The sequence below is a fragment of the Nicotiana tomentosiformis genome, chromosome 6 (genome assembly GCF_000390325.3).
Source record: "Nicotiana tomentosiformis chromosome 6, ASM39032v3, whole genome shotgun sequence".
NCBI lineage: Eukaryota > Viridiplantae > Streptophyta > Magnoliopsida > Solanales > Solanaceae > Nicotiana > Nicotiana tomentosiformis.
Genome location: NC_090817.1, coordinates 56,859,948 through 56,874,630, shown reverse-complemented (window position 1 = coordinate 56,874,630; position 14,683 = coordinate 56,859,948). Strand labels below are relative to the sequence as shown.

Here is a 14,683-nt window from a genome sequence, read left to right as displayed (position 1 = left end):
AAATATTTACCAATCCTTTCACCTCTTTAGATGGAAATTAATCATAACATCCCAGAGATTAACATGGTCATGGGTGCAACTCACAAATTGAAGTAGTGGTGGAGAAACATTCGACGGGAGCATGGAGACGAGATCAGGACACACCTAGGAGCAATAACCCCCCTGATGAACATCCGAGCTGACCGGGTACTCACCCGGTTGCTCATAGATTTGTGGGACCCAGCCAAGGTGGTCTTCAAATTTCTTGACTATGAGCTGACGCCAACACTAGAAGAGATTACTATTTTCAGGGAGTTACCATTAGCCAGGCAGAAGCCAATACTGCCAGTCATCATGCCAGACCACATATTCCTCCATGCACTAGGTCTGAGGGGCAACAAAAACTTGAGAAACACCGAGGATGGATAGGTGAGTCTGGACCAGCTACTTGACAAATTTGGGCACCAGGAGAGCTATGAGTCGTATCTTGAGGAATTCCAGTGTGATCAAGCGGCATGGGAGATCCTTTGCCCCCTAAACGTTTCTCTAGCACTATTGGGACTTTTCATTTTCCTACAAAGAAAGGGGCTGATCAATATCAATCCACTGCCCATGGTTTTGGCTACCTTCTGAGGAGACCTGGGGGTCACTCTTATCCCCTTGATACTGGCGGAGACATTCCAAGAACCGTCGGCGTGTTCAAGAGGATACAATTTCTTCAAGGCTGCAACTTGCTATATCAGATATGGGATATAGAGCATTTCTTCCATAGGGAACCGACCATCGACTACTTTGTTGGCACCCGTAACATGATCTGCAACCACAATGAAAGGATGAGGTATTGGGCTATACCACGTGGCTAGGAGGAGTGGAAGGAACTTCTAACCCACGTGAGCAAAGAATTCATCCACTGGAAACTTTCTTGGTTGAGTGGTAGAGCGATCCTGAGAAGCCCGGGAAAGAACTTCATCGAGTTGGCAGGTCTGGAAGGGATTCAACCGTACCCATCACTGAGGGTTGTTAGGAAATTTGTTCTGATTAAAGATGTGCCATTTGGTCAAGGACAACTTTCTACGAGGATGATTACAATTGGCAGATTCCAATCCCAAGGGTAAGAAAGCTCGGGACGAGTGGAACGACCTGATCACAATGGGAATAGGGCAAAACCTCTGGTGCACGCCTGAGTGCTTTTTATTGGCACATCTGGCTGTAACAACGCTTCCACAACCACCCCGCTTCCCCTTACTAGATTCAATCCCCGACCATTTTCCTTCATCAACCCAACAAACAACTAATACCCCACCAACTATCACCACACACCGTGCCATAACTCAAGTCATACTGCCACTAACCCCCGTAAATCCACCAAATCCTCCCATACACACACCTTATGTTCCCAACTATGTCCAAGCACCACAAAATCCAACAACCACCACCAATTTGGTCCATATCCCTCCTCGTGACAATGTCACTCTCACCAAAAACCACACGCAGTATATACATGTGGCACACACCGCCATACATGAGCGGTATGTTTCACCCGTATATGTTACTTCTTAACACCACCCTTTACCGCACATGTCACAGTTAGAGTGCCTTATGAGATAGATCAATATGCCAATATGGAGAGAGAATCAAAATGCAAGGATGATGAGTCACTGTCCAAGTTGCTCGAGGAGAGAGAGCTTGGATTATGAAGAGCTATGCATACACTCTGATGTTGACATGCCCGTAGAGTACAAGCCTCCAAAGTTTGATATCTTTGATGGAACAGGCGATCCCCATGCTCACTTGAGCGCATATTGTGACAAGTTGGTCGGAGTGGGGAGAAACAAAAAGTTAAGAATGAAACTATTTATAAGGAATCTGACTGTGGAAACGCTTACTTGGTACACCAGACAGGACCCCAGGAATTGGAGGGAGTGGCAAGACATGGCCGTAGATTTCATGAAAATCTTCAGGTTTAACACTAATGTCACTCCGGATATATTTGCTTTGGTAAACTTACAAAAGAAGTCCTCTGAATAATTTCAAGAATACGGTCGTTGTTGGAGATCACAAGTTGCTATGGCACAACCCCCATTGGATGATAACAAGCTGACTAAGTATTTCATCCGTGGTCAAGAAGGAATCTACTTCGAGAAGATGATGGGGATGATGGGTCATAAGTTCCCTAAGCTGATTAAAATGGGAGATTTCATGGATCAAGGTATTAAGTCAGGAAAGATATAGTCAATGGAAGTACAACAAGCTGCTAGCAAGGCTATACAATCTAGTTCCATCGGTAGTGGGAAAAAAAAGAAAGAAGAAGTGACGACGATTGTCCGCTATTATCAATAGAGTCCTCCTTGTCGAACCACCCCTGCCCCACAAACACTCATCCTCCACATAAACCCACATATACCCCAGTACATAACGCCCAACCATACTACAACACTCAACCCCACTACAACCCTCCACGAGCCAATACACATCCAAACCCACCACGACCATATGCTCCTGTTCAAACCACTACCCACGTGGCTGGGATGCGACGTCAGGCATTATGATGACATCTGTTTCCGATGCGTCACATCAAAACATGCGTTTCGACTGTGGCTGAAATCATGATGAGTCACTTCGAATCCCAAGAGCCCTCCTTTAAAAAAAAGGGATGATCACCGCTACGTTAATCCTTTCTCTTTTTTCACTACCTGAATTTCCTTTATCTTTGCTAAATTTTCTTTCCTTTCCCATCATTCTCTGATGTTTTCTTCCATTTTTCTCAACTCTTTTCCTTCATAAATTCCATACCTTCACAAGCATGTCTCGCTCATCTTCTGGTGTTCGTGGTGGAGATGTTCCTAGCATAAATGAGGAGGTTCCAGCCACGTTACTGGCTGTTACCACCATTGCCATTGAAGCAGAGGCTCTTCCCTCGGTGGAGAAGATAATTTCTCATAATCCTGAAGCGTAATTAGACCTGTAACGGTAGCCGGAGGCGGTGGTGGAGGCTTTCCGGTCTTCTTTAACGGCCAAGTGTTTGGCGGAGTTTAAAGCCAAATATGGCGTTCCCAACCAAGTGGAGCTTGTACCCGCGCGCAATGACAAAGTGTATACTAACGGTCCAAGATACTAGGCCCTATATACCTACCTACCCCTTCACCATCATCTATTCTTTTCCTCTTTCCCCTTTGGTGGAGAAATTCTGCCGCCATTACCGGATCTTCCCGGCCCAACTTGCGCCCATGGTTTACAAGGTAATCAAGATATTTTTTTAAGTTTGTCGAGCTAGCCAATGTCGAAATTAGTCTGCGACGTATTGTGTATTTGTACATGCCTAACTTTTATCGGGGTACGTTGTTGAACATTCGCCACCGAGGAAGCAAATCCATGGTCGTCAAGACAGACGATAAAGGTAGTCGATAGTTTTGGCTAGACTTCTTTTTTGTCAAGACTGAGTCCGGTGTGGCCGATGTCACAGACTTCCCGGAGTATTGGAAGCACACTCGTAAGCACTTTTACTCGTCTATGTTCTTTCATATGATCATGCATATTTGACTTTGTGGGATGACTCTTCTCGTCTTGTAGCTACTGCTCAGAGCCTCCAGTTTGTGACGCACCATGGGTCAGGCAGGTCCTTCCTTGTACTGTGGGGATCCGAGATTGATCTAGTTTTTGGCAAAAGTACAAACCGGCTTCCCCTCGAAAGGTATCATTAGTACGTTATTTTCAGATGGTGTTGTATTCGATTTTGTTGGTCTAATTATGTTTGTCTTCGTATTGCTTTCTAGGTCCTGCCAAGGAGGTTGTCAAGAGGAACCTGGCGCTGATACCTTCCACAACAAAAACATTGACTTTTAACGACCAAATTCTAACGAAGAGATTTTAATCCGGTCGTTATAAGTGTATCTAAAACCTAAGTTTATTTCGGCAAAGTGTATGACCGCGGGGTCATTTGGTCCAGCGTCTTAAAATCAAAAGCTAGATGATTTGACAAAAGAATTGTTCCTAAGAGACTGCAGATACCATGCTTTCATATCAGTGTCTCAGTTTCACCGGTTACACCGGGTCACCGAACCAAGTGATGATTAAAGATTAGATTGTAACGCCCAATCAATACACCCCTACTACATCATCCACAACACCAAAAATATCTTCTATTCAGACTAATACTACCACACCCCTTTCCACTAAAAATATGTTTTATGTTTGCTTTTGAAACACCCACTTCAAGTACCAAGGTTCAACATTCCACCCCTTCCCCTACCCCACATGTTCCTACTGTCATTATCACACCAAATTCCAATCACACAAAATCTCCCTAATCATTCATCTGATTCTTTTTTTCGCTCTTTTTTTGCCCAACCCACAATTGGCCCACGCACCCCTCAACTCACTTCCCCTCTTCGCCTCCCCCCTTTCCCTCAAAAGAACCGTACTGTATGTTTTATATAACTATACAATAACTTACAGTTACATGAGAAATAATAGCTAACATCTCACAAATTGAACTCTACAAAGAATCACAATTTGGTTTCCTCTCTGCAACCTAGGGTTTCATTCTTCTTCTCATCAAGGTAAGCTCTAAACTTGTAGTAAATTATTTTGAAATTGGGCATTTTTTTATGTTATCAATTCTCTCTCTGTTTTTCAAATATTGAGTTTCTTCTTATAATTACATATGCTTCAAATTTATAATTACAGGTATGTTTTATGAATATTGATGTTGAATGTGCAGAAGTTGTTTCTTTATTTTCATTGAATTTTGCTCGTTACATAATAGCTATGTGTATTCATCTTTAGAGCAGATTATTTTTTGGAATTGGGTTTGATTGCATATTGTTATTGGGAAAAAAGCTTCTCAATATCTGGTCATGATTGTATTGTAAACTTTCTCTAGTGAAAGTAGGGGTGGGCACAAAAATAAAAAAGAAACCCAAAAACGTGCTAGAAGGGGGAATGTAGGAACTAGGATAGCAGTCAAGTTCTCAAGTCATAATGGAGGCTAGCAAGAATGGGCACCAAAATCTCCACTTCGGGTCCTTCTGAAACGAACTTTGCCATACTTGCTCCATTTTAGGCACAAATATATGAATCAGATAAATTATTGACTTGATATAAACTGCCTAAAGTCTATTTCTTGTAATTACCGGTTGTCCTTGAAAATCTGCTTTAATATGCAGCTAGAATAGGGTGAACTAATGTCTATGAACAAACAGGTTGTAAGAAAGTCGCTAATTCTAACCGCAAAACAGGTCTACGTCTGAACCTAATTAAGTTGGTTCTTCGGTACAGGTTCTTCGTTTTTCGGTACGGTCTTCGGTATTGGGATATCAATATTTCGGTTCTTCGGTTAGGTATTCGGTATTAAGGTTTCTAAATTTCGGTATACCGAAATACCAAATTTTTTTAGTATGCATATTAAGTAGCTTAATTTAATCAAATCTGAGTCCAACCCATAAACCCATCCAAGTCTCATTTTTCCTTTTAGCTTATCAGAATACATTGAAATTACTATTACAGTGAAGTAATAAAATTAAGCTTGAGAAAATTTGGTTTATTTGCTGCTACTACCTCAATTCAATGCCATATTCTGTTTATTGCATAAACTTTTACTGATCTTTATAAATAGAAAACATTTTTTGTCTATCATTAACTAAGAATATTGATCTTCAATAACTACTAAAAGATGTGTACTTACTGCATCTAATAAATTAGCAAGAATAATATGTGATTATCTCATAATATAACAGAACATTCAACTTTAAGTAATCTAGACTCAAAATACATAGAATAACTTCTGCTTCTAACCCCTTAAACAATAAGTAGAATTCCAAAATTTCGCAAGGTCAATATCGCTACTGGGAGTGGATTTTGCTGCATTTTCATTTTGTGAGTTTGTATAATCCGTTGGTTAACCAGATGACGTCATATTTGTTATCGTGCTTTCTTCTATTTTTCATGTCAACAACTCAGGTCCCTCGCTCTTTTTTGTTGAAGGATGAAATAAATAAATAATTGTTGTGCATGAACTCTGTTGATCACCATCCTGCTTCACTATGAAAGGCTTCTGTATTTTTCAATCTCTTATTTTTCGATCACTTATAGAACCCATTTTTCCTTAGCTAAACTTTTTCCTTTTCTTTTATGATATATCGATAAGATAATATAATATTTTATCTAATTTTGGTACTTTTCTATATTCAAGAATGTGCTATAAAACTTTTACATTTTTTTATGAATAGACAATGAACTTATTTCAAGTATTTAGATAATTCTAATTCACTGGCATATTACTGGATAGCAGTCAACTAATCAGATACCTCTGCTCCTGGATTTCTACAAAGATATCTATTTTGTTCTTTGAAGTGTAACTTTCATATATTCTTTAGCACATAGTGTTTTTAGTAATATACAAAAAGTAATAGCAAGTGTTTGTAGGTACAAAAAGAAATGGTAGTGTCTCTACAATATGGAGGTGCGACCTTTTTCATTTTTCTTTTCAACTCTTTATTGATATTGAGCAGCATTAGATAGTTTCATTCAAGATACAAACAAACACAATAGTAGTAGGAAAAAAATGACATAAATTTCATGAATTAGCTTGTTTGATATTTTTATCTCAATGTAATTATGTGTGCTGATACCAAAAAAGATTCTTGATCAAAGGAAAGTCCCTGAATTAACTAGAGAAAATGTCGCCAGCCATTTGCAGGTTTACTTCTGAATACATATATTTAACTATAATTGGTATCATGGCTTTCACATATTAAATAGGTTAAGTTATGTTTGATTTCTGTATTACTTGGTTTGAACTAGTCCATGTAGGTGAAGTAATGTTTGACTTCTGTATTACTTGGTTTGAACTAGTGCATAATTTCATAAAATAGGAGAACATAGATTTCCGTATTTTGTCTTACTTCAATTATTAAGTTATTCATGACTATCTATATGGATATCAACCGCCCATCAGCTTTGATCATTAGAACCTCACTTTGTTTGATTCTTATATTATGATAATGTAACACTCTTTTACACCAGTCATACCAACCGCTTCTTATTACGGTACATTACTTTTTTTTGTTCAGTTACCATCAGTTAATTTTAAAGTTGAAAAACTTTTTACAGTATATTAGCTCTTATAATTTGTAAAGTTCACTCGTAATAGTGATTTTTAGTCTATGTTGCTCGTGTGATGATACAAATGTCATTAATGTTATAATACTATATGAACTCTTATGAATAAGAAGATGATAAACATTAGTAAAAAATATGAAAAGAAGAGTAGGTCCTCACCCGAAATTAACTTGATGGTGAACAGATTTTGCATCAATGAACGAAAGTGAGAAACTCAGCCTCTTATTTGGTTAGTATATCTTTTTCCCTTTCTTGGGTTATCTCTCTGTCTAAAGGTTAACAATAAAGATAGAAATGTGAATTTGATGAAGATATGCAGTCGATAGTAACAGAAGAGCTCTTTCAAGATTTTGGGAGAAGTGACAGGAGAATAAAGGAAGGAGCTTAAAACGTACTGGCGGTATAAAAAAATTTACACAATCGGGTCACTTGTAAGATCATTACAATAAGATTGTATGATAATTATTAAATGGTGATCTGCTAAAAATGGTTGTACTTGCTATCACAGCTTAAACTATACTGATAACGTAAAAATTATTTTACACTAGAATATAGTGAATTCCATCCATTTTCTATTTCCTACGATGCTTATATTATCTTTCTGATTTTTGTTGTTGTCATAGATTCTATTGTCTATTTTCTTCTTCTTGAGCCGAGGATTTTTTGGAAACAACCTTTCTATCCCTCCGGGATAGGGGTAACGTCTGCATACATTCTACCCTCCCTAGACCCCACTTATGGGACTTTATTGGGTTGTTATTGTTGTTGTATTGTTGTAATTATGTGTGCTAATTTATTTTGCCTGCTTTTAATAATTTTATTTTTAGAAATTTGTCTCTTAATTGTTGTTGTTTTTAACCCTTTTTGTTTATATCTTTTATTGATTCCCCCTATGTTCAAAATCATCCAAGTCATTTATTAAGAGGATCCTCCACCATGATTTGGTGGTTTTGTATTCTCAATTACATGTTCCGCAATTTGTAAATCCTCTCTGTATCTGTTTCTGATTTGTTCATCTTTAGTGATAGTTTTCCCTATCATGTTCTTGACTTTGCTTCACTGGCTGATGTTGTTGGTTTAATTCACTTGTAGTTGAAATATCACCCTGTTCAACTCTTCTTGGTCTTCTCCTTCTTCGTTGTTGGCCAAACTATCTGTTCTTGTCCTGCTCATTCACTTTTTGCACAGTTATGCCCTATGCTTATACATTTAGTATTATTAGCTTTCTCTTTCACCATGTTTGGAACTTTTTAATAAAGGTTATTTGAATTCCAGAAAAATTTATGTCTTATGCTTTAGATTTATAATCGCCATGTTTTATTTATTTACTCCAATTGTTCAATTAACACGATGATTAAATTTATTTATTTGTTTTTTTTAAATAAAATAGTTAGAGAAGTTTTTACTAAACTGACATGAGCTTGTTCTTTCAACATGCCAAAAATTTGAAGTATGAAGATGTCATTGAAGAAAGTACAAAGCAAGTTGATGCATATTAGATCTTATAGCTTTCTTGGCGGTTGTTTAGGGATGTTGTCATTGTACATATGTTATAATTTTGTTTTCTCTCTTTTAGGATTTGATAGTGAAAAAGTCATACAGTTTAGATGTGTATTCTAGTAATGTGTTATTTTATTGTTCTTTCTAGTTGACATATTAATTTTATGTGAATACGTGTGGTTATTTATTATTTTTTCTGATGTGTATGTATAAGTATATCGAACAATGAATATTATTGCGCAAACACATGGAAACATTTATGAATTATCTAATTACATTTATTAAAATTTCATATAAGCGAAGGAAAATATGGTCTTTACAACTATTTAATGATTGGATTATCAAATTGTTGAACAGGCTTTAGCGGAAAAAAATAGTATTAAAAGTAACATAAAGTTAACGAAAGGGAACTCCGGTCGCTAAAAGTAATTATTGTAATAGAATTTGTGGTTGTTTTTTAAGAGCTTTAACGACCGGATGACAAATCAACGAGGGAAAATTCGGTCACAAAAGAGTAAGTATAACGAACATAAAATATGTCGTCGCTTAAGAATCTTTAATGACCGAACTCCAATCCGGTCGTTAACTTTTAACGACGGCGCATTAAGTGACCGGTGACGACCAGTTTTTGCCCGGTCGTTAGTGACCTATAGCGACCATATTTGGGCTTTTAACGACTGAATTTTTTATCGCTAATAATCACTTATCTTGTAGTGTTCTTTCAAGAGAAGGAGGGGCATTGCTTCCTCTACTCCTGCCTCTTGTTCGACCTTTATACCTGTTATCCCATCGGCTCCTTCCAAGGTTGAGGACGATGAGGTTTCCCCAAGTGGCATGGACTTGAGGCCCCGAAAGAGGAGGACAGTAGATAGTGAACTTGTGCACCAGCGGTAGTTGACTTATCTTAAGTCTCCCCTGTGGTCGAGGTGAAAGATGATGTGACAATCGTGGCCGGGGGAGATACTGGTGCGGTCCTGGAGGTGCCTCGGTTGGAGGAAGCCAATGTTGCGGCTTCTCGGCGGTTTGAAGGGAACGAGGCTACCATGAATGCCTCTAGCAAAGATCCCACACTTCCAGGGCACGAGGAGGCTCTGTTTGATGAACTAGCTCAGGAAGCTTTCCCGGCTAATAAGGGGAAAATAATGATGCTCTCCGAGTAGTGCGACGAGCGAGCTGAGCCCATTGGAGATGAGTCTGACTCTGACTTCGATGTTGTAGAACATGAAATGATTGACTGCAGAACGATTCATGTCGAAGTGAGAGTAGAGGGAGGGTCAAGGACGATCACGGCCCTGGTAAATCCCGACCTACTTAAGAACACTTAGGATGTGATCCAGGCCTTCGGCCCCTTCAGTTCTGATGCCGAGCATCAGACTCTCGGGGGGCTTAGTGATATCACTCTATCCAAGAGTATCATCGGCCTTGCTCTCAAGTAAGTCATTTCCTTTTCTTCTCGGCTTTGGTTTTCTTTTGAATCTTTTCTTATTTCCTCTTTTTCTTTTTCACGTGTAAGCCGTTATCCTAGAAATCGAGAGTGTTCAGAGGGAGCAGAGGTAGAAATAGGTTTACTACAAGATGAGGACAATGTTTGATGAGTAGCAAAGGCGGTACATGGAAGCTGAGAGAAGGCTCCGCGAGGGGGGTGACATGACCACCCTTAGGGAGGAGCTAAAAATAAAGGATGAAGAGCTACTCGCATCCGTGGAGTGGCTTAGCTCTTCGGAAGGGGCGCTGAAAAGGAAAGACGGGGAACTGGAGTTGAGCAAGGGTATTGAGGCTTAGTGCCGCGACCTTCAGAGTCGGGACGACCAGTTGTAAGATCAATTGGATGAGCGCCAGTTTGAAATGGAGGGGCTGAGGGAGGTGGTAGCTGGTAAGCTGCAGCTGATCGAGGAAGCGGAGTCTACCTGGAGACAAGCTCAGAGGAGGGCTGCCCATTTTGAGTTGGCGAATAAAAGTATTCCGGCTTACCGGGATAATGTTCAACCGACAGTTGATGCTAAAGAGGCTCAACTCGAGGAGAGGATCGACGAGTTGGTGAGAGAATGCCGAGCTGCATGAGCGGGTTTTTGCTGCTGAGGGCGAGAACGCTGGGATGCTCGAACGACCCTCCACTTCTCATACCTCTGAGTTCCCGACCATTCCACGAAAACAATATGAGGGGTGGATTCTTGCCAAGGCCCCAGTAGAGGTGGTTCAAGAGTTGGGCTAGACAGATTTGTTCTATGATACTTCCTTGGAAGAGGCCCGAGTTAAAGCTCGTTAAGCTCAGTTGGCCTATAGTTATGACTTCGACACGCCTCAACCTAATGCAGAGGGTAATGATGAAGAGGACCTCCCCGAGTTTGAAGACAGTGCTTGGTGTGACTCTGCTTATAACCGAGGCAATAATAAAGAGGACGGTGGAGACCAAGGTGGAGGCAGTGATTAGGCGCTCTGCTCTTGTTTTGTAGGAGCTTTTTGCACTTTTCTCCTTTTTGTTGGCATCTTTATATGCCTGTGTAAAGACTCTTATCTAAATATTAAAGTCAACTTTTATTTTAAGCGTACCTTTTCTATCCTTGCATTCCTTTTTGTTTTTGTGGTTGTGTACTTTACTTCTGCACTTCTTCCCTTTATTGTTGCCCTCTGGGTTCTGATGGCCCTGGGGCTATGGAACTCTGCTCAAGGAGTTGAGTGAGTGCCTTTTGTGTAGGTGTGGAGTGGACACGGGCCGAGGAGTTTAGTTTGAGTTGTTCGAACATATGTCTTTTTAGTTAAGACGTCGCCAGGGGTCTAGGAGTCTTGTTTATGTTGTTCAAACATGCCTCTTAGTTGAGACGTGGCCAAGGGCCGAGGGGGTTTGGAGCTGGTCGAACACTCTTAGTTGAGACGTGGCCAAGGGCCGAGGGGTTTTGTTCGAGTTGTTTGAACGTACCTCTTAGTTGAGAGATGGTCAAGGGCCAAAGGATTTTGTTCGAGCTGGTCGAACGTACCTTTTATTTGAGAGACTTAGGAGAATAGTTCTAACAAATAGGTATCTCATTCTTCTTAATCACATTGTGTCGATTACATCGTTTTGCCCTGACGGTCCATCCCAATAGGCTCCTAATTTCCCTTCTCGTGGGTCTTTTCATGCTTGGGCCCTTGCCTTGAGCATGTAGTCCCCGACCTTGAGTAACCATACTCTGGCTTTTCCATTGTAGTAGCGTTCTGCTTGTTGTTTCTGTGCGACCATTCTTACATATGCCATGTCTCTCCATTCTTCGACTTTGTCATGATCCTATCTTCTGTTCTCGTCATTGTTGCTGCCGCTCTCATTGGTGTATCTTAGGCTGGGTTCCCCTACTTCAGCTGGTATGACTGCTTTAGACCCATATACTAATGAGTAAGGTGTTTCTACCGTGCTTGTTTTTGGGGTTTTCCTATGTGATCACAATACTCCTGGGTGTGTCTCAAGCCATCTTTCCTGACGAGCTCCCTAGGATTCCGCCAGACAGGGAAATTGATTTTGGGATTGATGTGATGCCAGACACGCATCCTATATCTATTCCACCCTATAGGATGGCACCAGCAGAATTGAAGGAACTAAAGGAACAATTGAAGGATTTGTTAGAGAAGGGTTTCAGCCGACTGAGTGTGTCTCCATGGGACGCACCGATTCTCTTTGTGAGGAAGAAAGATGGATCACTAAGGATGTGTATTGACTACCGGAAGCTCAACAAAGTCACAATAAAAAACAAATACCCACTACCAAGAATAGATGATTTGTTTGATCAGTTACAAGGTGCTAGATACTTCTCCAAAATTGATTTACGATCCGGGTATCACCAATTGAAGATCAGGGAGCAGGATATTTCGAAAACAGCTTTTAGAACCCGGTATGGGCATTTTGAATTTCTAGTGATGTCTTTTGGGCTAACGAATGCCCCAACAGCTTTCATGGACCTTATGAATCGGGTTTTCAAGCCTTTCTTTGACTCCTTTTTGATAGTGTTCATTGACGATATTCTTGTGTATTTACGAGGTCGGGAGGACCATGCCGATCATCTCACGATAGTTTTGCAGACTCTTCATTAGCACCAATTGTATGCGAAGTTTTCAAAGTGCGAATTTTGGCTAGAATCTATCACATTCTTGGGTCATGTTGTCTCTAGAGAAGTAATTAAGGTTGATCCTCAAACGATTTCAGCAGTAAAGAATTGGCCTAGACCTACAACGCCCACCGAGATTCGCAGTTTCTTGGGCTTAGCAGGGTATTATACGAAGTCTGTGGAGGGGTTCTCTACCCTTGCCTCTCCGTTGACTAAATTGACTCAGAAAGCGGTTATGTTCCAATGGTCTGATGCTTGTGAAAGGAGCTTCCAGGAGTTGAAATCAAGATTGACTATAGCACCGGTGTTGACCCTGCCGGAGGGTACGGACAAATTCATGATATATTGTGATGCTTCATGAATTGGGCTTGGGTGTGTGTTTATGAAACACGGGAAGGTTATAGCATATGCTTCTAGGCAACCCAAGAATCATGAAAAGAATTATCCAACACATGACTTAGAACTTGCGGCGGTGGATTTTGCATAGAAAATTTGGCATCACTATTTGTACGGGGTCCATGTGGATGTATTCACGGACCACAAGAGTCTTCAATATATTTTCAAACAAAAGGAGCTGAATCTGAGGTAGAGAAGATGGCTTGAGTTACTCAAGGATTATGACATTGATATTCTATATCACCCAGGGAAAGCCAATATTGTGGTGGATGCTCTTAGCCGGAAATCTATGGGTAGTTTAGCACACTTGGAGGTATATCAAAGGCCATTGGCCAAGGATGTCCATCGATTGGCTAGTTTGGGAGTTCGTCTTGCGGACTCTAGTGAGGAAGGGTAATTGTGCAAAATAGGTCTGAATCGTCGCTTGTTGTGGAAGTCAAAGAGAAGCAATACAATGATCCATCTTTGGTGCAATTGAATGAGGGGATTCAAAAATATAAGACTACGGCTTTTGCTCTTGGCTTGGATGATGGTACCCTAAGGTACCAAGGACGACTATGTGTTCCGAAAGTAGATGGTCTCCGGAAAAGAATCATGACAGAGGCTCACGCTTCTAGGTATTCAGTGCATCCAGGTTCTACAAAGATGTATCACGATCTCAAGGAAGTCTATTGGTGGAATGACATGAAAAGGAATGTGGCAGACTTTGTGGCAAGGTATCCGAACTGTCAGCAAGTGAAGGCCGAACATCAACGGCCTGGTGGGTTGGCACTGAACATAGAAATTGCAATGTGGAAGTGGGAGATGATTAATATGGATTTTGTGGTAGGATTACCACACACTCCGCGCAAGTTTGACTCAATTTGGGTGATTGTGGACCGACTCACGAAATCAGGTCATTTCTTGCCAGTTAAATCTACTGACACATCGGAACATTATGCTCAGTTGTATATCAGGGAAATAGTCAGGCTACATGGTACTCTAGTTTCTATCATTTCTCATTGAGGGGCTCAGTTCACGGCAAATATTTGGAAGCAATTTGAGCAAGGTTTGGGTACTCAGGTGAATCTTAGTACAACTTTCCATCCACAGACCGACGGGCAAGCACAACGGACTATTCAGACGCTTGAGGACATGTTATGTGCTTGTGTTCTTGATTTTAAGGGTAGCTGGGATGATCATTTTTCACTCATAGAGTTTGCTTATAACAACCACTTTCATGCGAGTATTTAGATGGCATTATTTGAGGCATTGTATGGTAGGAGATGTAGATCTCCCATTGGGTGGTTCGAGATTGGGGAAGCTGAGTTAATAGGGCCAGACCTCGTGCATCAGGCTATGGAGAAGGTTAATATCACAAAGGAGCGGTTGAAATATGCCCAGAGTCGTAAAAGAATCCTATTCGGATGTTCGTTGCAGAGACTTAGAGTTCAAAGAAGATGATTGGGTATTCTTGAAGGTTTCCCCCCATGAAGGGTATTATGGGGTTTGGGAAAAATGGGAAATTGAGTCCGAGGTATATCGGGCCGTACAAAATCATTCAGAAAAATGGCTAGGTGGCGTACAAGCTTGAGCTACCACCCGAAATGTCATTAGTCCACCCGGTATTCCATGTG

At 40.6% G+C, this 14,683-nt stretch overlaps 2 long non-coding RNA genes across 2 annotated transcripts; both read left to right on the top strand.

Moving 5' to 3' along the window:
• The first annotated feature begins 4,401 nt into the window (after nt 1–4,401).
• Nucleotides 4,402–7,673, top strand: LOC104110337 (uncharacterized). Its single transcript, XR_011408569.1, has 3 exons — nt 4,402–4,538; nt 7,283–7,327; nt 7,410–7,673. It is a non-coding gene; the product is annotated as an uncharacterized lncRNA (long non-coding RNA).
• On the top strand, nt 6,632–7,007 carry LOC138893317 (uncharacterized). The gene is made up of 2 exons (XR_011408570.1): nt 6,632–6,738; nt 6,790–7,007. It is a non-coding gene; the product is annotated as an uncharacterized lncRNA (long non-coding RNA).
• Nucleotides 7,674–14,683: the final 7,010 nt, after the last annotated feature.